The following is a 6,318-nucleotide window of genomic DNA, read 5'->3' as shown; positions in this document are numbered from 1 at the left end:
CTTAATTTAGCACAAAAATCTCTACTCATATAGCTTCTATCCGCACCTGAATCAAATAAAACGTAAGCAGATTTATTGTCAATAAGAAACGTACCCGTAACAAGCTCCGGGTCTTCCTGTGCCTCTGCCGCATTAATATTGAAAACTCTTCCGCGGCCTTGTCCATTCGTGTTCTCCTGGTTCAGGCAATTTCTAATAATGTGGCCCAGTTTTCCACATTTATAACAAACTACATTGGCATAACTTGCTCCGACACTACTTGCTCCACCATTACTCATTCCGACACCATTTGTTCCTTTCGTTCTATTAACCCCTGGTCCGTAGACCTCACATTTCGCCGCGCTATGACCATTTCTTTTACACTTATTGCAAAATTTGGTGCAGAACCCCGAGTGATACTTTTCACACCTTTGGCATAGCTGCTTCTGATTGTTGTTGTTGTTGCGGTTATTATTGTTGTTGGGATGATTGTTGTAGTTGCTGTTGTTGTTGTTGTTGTTGTTGTTGGGCCGTTTGTTGTAGTTGCGATTGATGTTGCGATTGTTGGGATAATTGTTGCGATTATTGTTGTAATTGCTGTTGTTGTTATATTGGTGATTCTTATCACCGTTTTCCTCCCACTTTCTTTTGACTTGCTTCACATTGGCCTCTTCAGCAGTCTGTTCTTTAATTCTTTCTTCAATCTGGTTCACTAGTTTGTGAGCCATTCTACATGCCTGTTGTATGGAGGCGGGCTAGTGTGAACTTATATCTTCTTGGATTCTTTCCGGTAATCCTTTCACAAACGCGTCGATCTTCTCTTCCTCATCTTCGAATGCTCCCGGACACAATAGGCACAATTCTGTGAATCGTCTTTCGTACGTGGTAATATCAAATCCTTGGGTTCGTAACCCTCTAAGTTCTGTCTTGATCTTATTGACCTCGGTTCTGGGACGGTACTTCTCGTTCATTAAGTGCTTGAATGCTGACCACGGTAGTGCGTAAGCATCATCTTGTCCCACTTGCTCTAGATAGGTATTCCACCATGTTAACGCAGAACCTGTGAAGGTATGCGTAGCGTACTTCACTTTGTCCTCTTCAGTACACTTACTTATGGCAAACACCGATTCGACCTTCTCGGTCCACCGTTTCAATCCGATCGGTCCTTCGGTTCCATCAAATTCTAAAGGTTTGCAGGCAGTGAATTCTTTGTAGGTGCATCCTACACGATTTCCTGTACTGCTAGATCCAAGGTTATTGTTGGTATGTAGCGCAGCCTGTACTGAGGCTATGTTTGAAGCTAGAAAAGTACGGAATTCCTCTTCATTCATATTCACGGTGTGTCGAGTAGTCGGTGCCATTTCCTTCAAAATAGTCAAATGGAACAAGTTAATCATACAGAATATTAAGAGTAGTTAATAGTATTTCGTAGCATAATATGAACTTATTTATAAAAGCTTTTTCTTCATATTAGCGTTTTATAAGCTTAAATTCGGGTAGTACCTACCCGTTAAGTTCATACTTAGTAGCTAATATACAATTCAACTACTACAATTCTATATGAAAAACTGATTATAATAATATTTCGCGTTCAAACTTTTATACAATATTTTACAAACTTACAATACCGCTTATTTTACATAAAGCATGAAATATAGCACACAATAACTTTGATACAAGATATTTGTGAAGACAATTCTAGCTAGTACACAAGTCGTTCAGCAAAGGCAATAAAGACACGTAATTCATACGTCCAGAAACAAGTCATGCATTCTGGTTTTACTAGGACTACTTCCCATCCTTGGTCTTGTGCAACATAACCGTTATGGCCGTTGATAAGACAGCGTGTTGTAACGTCATCAAAGGGACGAGGGTTACGTAATGTCCAACAGTCCCGTAATAATCTAAAAACCTCATTTCTTACCCCAATTACCGACTCCGTCACTTGTGGAAACGTTTTGTTTAATAGTTGTAGCCCGATGTTCTTGTTCTCACTTTGGTGAGAAGCGAACATTACTAATCCGTAAGCATAACATGCTTCTTTATGTTGCATGTTAGCCGCTTTTTCTAAATCACGAAGTCCAATATTCGGATATATTGAGTCAAAATAATTTCTTAACCCATTGCGTAAAATAGCATTTGGGTTCCCCGCAATATATGCGTCAAAGTAAACACATCGTAACTTATGGATTTCCCAATGTGATATCCCCCATCTTTCGAACGAAAGCCTTTTATAAACCAAGGCATTCTTGGAACGTTCTTCGAATGTCTTACAAACTGATCTCGCCTTAAATAGTTGTGCCGAAGAATTCTGACCGACTCTAGACAAGATTTCATCAATCATGTCTCCGGGTAGGTCTCTTAAAATATTGGGTTGTCTATCCATTTTGCGTTTTTATACTTTAAATAGACAAGAGTTAGATTCATAAAAAAAAAATACTTATTAATACAAGCAATTTTTACATATATCATAAAGCATAAGCACACTATATTACATATATTACACCACATGAATACAACTATCTTATTCCGACTCGCTTGTTTCTTCTTCTTCGGTTTTGGTTCGTTTTGCCAAGTTTCTAGGGATATATGATTTTCCCCTAATACGAGCCGTCGTTATCCACATTGGTTTAGAAAAACCTGGTGGTTTAGAGGTTCCCGGGTCATTGTTACAACTTAAGGACTTCGGGGGTTGACGATACATATAAAGTTCATCGGGGTTGGAATTAGATTTCTCTATTTTTATGCCCTTTCCCTTATTATTTTCTTTTGCCTTTTTAAATTCAGTTGGGGTAATTTCTATAACATCATCGGAATTCTCGTCGGAATCCGATTCATCGGAGAATTGGTAATCCTCCCAATATTTTGCTTCCTTGGCGGAAACACCATTGACCATAATTAACCTTGGTCGGTTGGTTGAGGATTTTCTTTTACTTAACCGTTTTATTATTTCCCCCACCGGTTCTATTTCTTCATTCGGTTCCGATTCTTCTTCCGGTTCCGATTCTTCTTCCGGTTCCGACTCTTCTTCCGGTTCCTCTTCGGGAACTTGTGAATCAGTCCACGAATCATTCCAATTTACATTTGACTCTTCATTATTATTAGGTAAGTCAATGGGACTTGTTCTAGAGGTAGACATCTATCACATAATATCAAACGCGTTAAGAGATTAATATATCACATAATATTCACATGTTAAAAATATATAGTTTCCAACAAAATTTGTTAAGCAATCATTTTTCAAGTAAACACGGTCGAAGTCCAGACTCACTAATGCATCCTAACAAACTCGATAAGACACACTAATGCAAAATTCTGGTTCTCTAAGACCAACGCTCGGATACCAACTGAAATGTCCCGTTCTTATTGATTAAAAACGTTCCATATTAATTGATTTCGTTGCGAGGTTTTGACCTCTATATGAGATGTTTTTCAAAGACTGCATTCATTTTTAAACAAACCATAACCTTTATTTCATCAATAAAGGTTTAAAAAGCTTTACGTAGATTATCAACTAATGATAATCTAAAATATCCTGTTTACACACGACCATTACATAATGGTTTACAATACAAATATGTTACAACAAAATAAGTTTCTTGAATGCAGTTTTTACACAATATCATACAAGCATGGACTCCAAATCTTGTCCTTATTTAAGTATGCGACAGCGGAAGCTCTTAATAATCACCTGAGAATAAACATGCTTAAAACGTCAACAAAAATGCTGGTGAGTTATAGGTTTAACCTATATATATCAAATCGTAACAATAGACCACACGATTTCATATTTCAATACACATCCCATACATAGAGATAAAAATCATTCATATGGTGAACACCTGGTAACCGACAATAACAAGATGCATATATAAGAATATCCCCATCATTCCGGGACACCCTTCGGATATGATATAAATTTCGAAGTACTAAAGCATCCGGTACTTTGGATAGGGTTTGTTAGGCCCAATAGATCTATCTTTAGGATTCGCGTCAATTAGGGTGTCTGTTCCCTAATTCTTAGATTACCAGACTTAATAAAAAGGGGCATATTCGATTTCGATAATTCAACCATAGAATGTAGTTTCACGTACTTGTGTCTATTTTGTAAATCATTTATAAAACCTGCATGTATTCTCATCCCAAAAATATTAGATTTTAAAAGTGGGACTATAACTCACTTTCACAGATTTTTACTTCGTCGGGAAGTAAGACTTGGCCACTGGTTGATTCACGAACCTATAACAATATATACATATATATCAAAGTATGTTCAAAATATATTTACAACACTTTTAATATATTTTGATGTTTTAAGTTTATTAAGTCAGCTGTCCTCGTTAGTAACCTACAACTAGTTGTCCACAGTTAGATGTACAGAAATAAATCGATAAATATTATCTTGAATCAATCCACGACCCAGTGTATACGTATCTCAGTATTGATCACAACTCAAACTATATATATTTTGGAATCAACCTCAACCCTGTATAGATAACTCCAACATTCACATATAGAGTGTCTATGGTTGTTCCGAAATATATATAGATGTGTCGACATGATAGGTCGAAACATTGTATACGTGTCTATGGTATCTCAAGATTACATAATATATAATACAAGTTGATTAAGTTATGGTTGGAATAGATTTGTTACCAATTTTCACGTAGCTAAAATGAGAAAAATTATCCAATCTTGTTTTACCCATAACTTCTTCATTTTAAATCCGTTTTGAGTGAATCAAATTGCTATGGTTTCATATTGAACTCTATTTTATGAATCTAAACAAAAAAAGTATAGGTTTCTAGTCGGAAAAATAAGTTACAAGTCGTTTTTGTAAAGGTAGTCATTTCAGTCGAAAGAACGACGTCTAGATGACCATTTTAGAAAACATACTTCCACTTTGAGTTTAACCATAATTTTTGGATATAGTTTCATGTTCATAATAAAAATCATTTTCTCAGAATAACAACTTTTAAATCAAAGTTTATCATAGTTTTTAATTAACTAACCCAAAACAGCCCGCGGTGTTACTACGACGGCGTAAATCCGGTTTTACGGTGTTTTTCGTGTCTCCAGGTTTTAAATCATTAAGTTAGCATATCATATAGATATAGAACATGTGTTTAGTTGATTTTAAAAGTCAAGTTAGAAGGATTAACTTTTGTTTGCGAACAAGTTTAGAATTAACTAAACTATGTTCTAGTGATTACAAGTTTAAACCTTCGAATAAGATAGCTTTATATGTATGAATCGAATGATGTTATGAACATCATTACTACCTTAAGTTCCTTGGATAAACCTACTGGAAAAGAGAAAAATGGATCTAGCTTCAACGGATCCTTGGATGGCTCGAAGTTCTTGAAGCAGAATCATGACACGAAAACAAGTTCAAGTAAGATCATCACTTGAAATAAGATTGTTATAGTTATAGAAATTGAACCAAAGTTTGAATATGATTATTACCTTGTATTAGAATGATAACCTACTGTAAGAAACAAAGATTTCTTGAGGTTGGATGATCACCTTACAAGATTGGAAGTGAGCTAGCAAACTTGAAAGTATTCTTGATTTTATGAAACTAGAACTTTTGGAATTTATGAAGAACACTTAGAACTTGAAGATAGAACTTGAGAGAGTTCAATTAGATGAAGAAAATTGAAGAATGAAAGTGTTTGTAGGTGTTTTTGGTCGTTGGTGTATGGATTAGATATAAAGGATATGTAATTTTGTTTTCATGTAAATAAGTCATGAATGATTACTCATATTTTTGTAATTTTATGAGATATTTCATGCTAGTTGCCAAATGATGGTTCCCACATGTGTTAGGTGACTCACATGGGCTGCTAAGAGCTGATCATTGGAGTGTATATACCAATAGTACATACATCTAAAAGCTGTGTATTGTACGAGTACGAATACGGGTGCATACGAGTAGAATTGTTGATGAAACTGAACGAGGATGTAATTGTAAGCATTTTTGTTAAGTAGAAGTATTTTGATAAGTGTATTGAAGTCTTTCAAAAGTGTATAAATACATATTAAAACACTACATGTATATACATTTTAACTGAGTCGTTAAGTCATCGTTAGTCGTTACATGTAAGTGTTGTTTTGAAACCTTTAGGTTAACGATCTTGTTAAATGTTGTTAACCCAATGTTTATAATATCAGAAGAGATTTTAAATTATTATATTATCATGATATTATGATGTACGAATATCTCTTAATATGATATATATACATTAAATGTCGTTACAACGATAATCGTTACATATATGTCTCGTTTCAAAATCATTAAGTTAGTAGTCTTGTTTTTACATATGTAGTTCATTGTTA

This window comes from Rutidosis leptorrhynchoides, chromosome 11 (genome assembly GCF_046630445.1).
Source record: "Rutidosis leptorrhynchoides isolate AG116_Rl617_1_P2 chromosome 11, CSIRO_AGI_Rlap_v1, whole genome shotgun sequence".
Classification (NCBI taxonomy): domain Eukaryota; kingdom Viridiplantae; phylum Streptophyta; class Magnoliopsida; order Asterales; family Asteraceae; genus Rutidosis; species Rutidosis leptorrhynchoides.
This window is presented reverse-complemented; position numbering follows the sequence as displayed.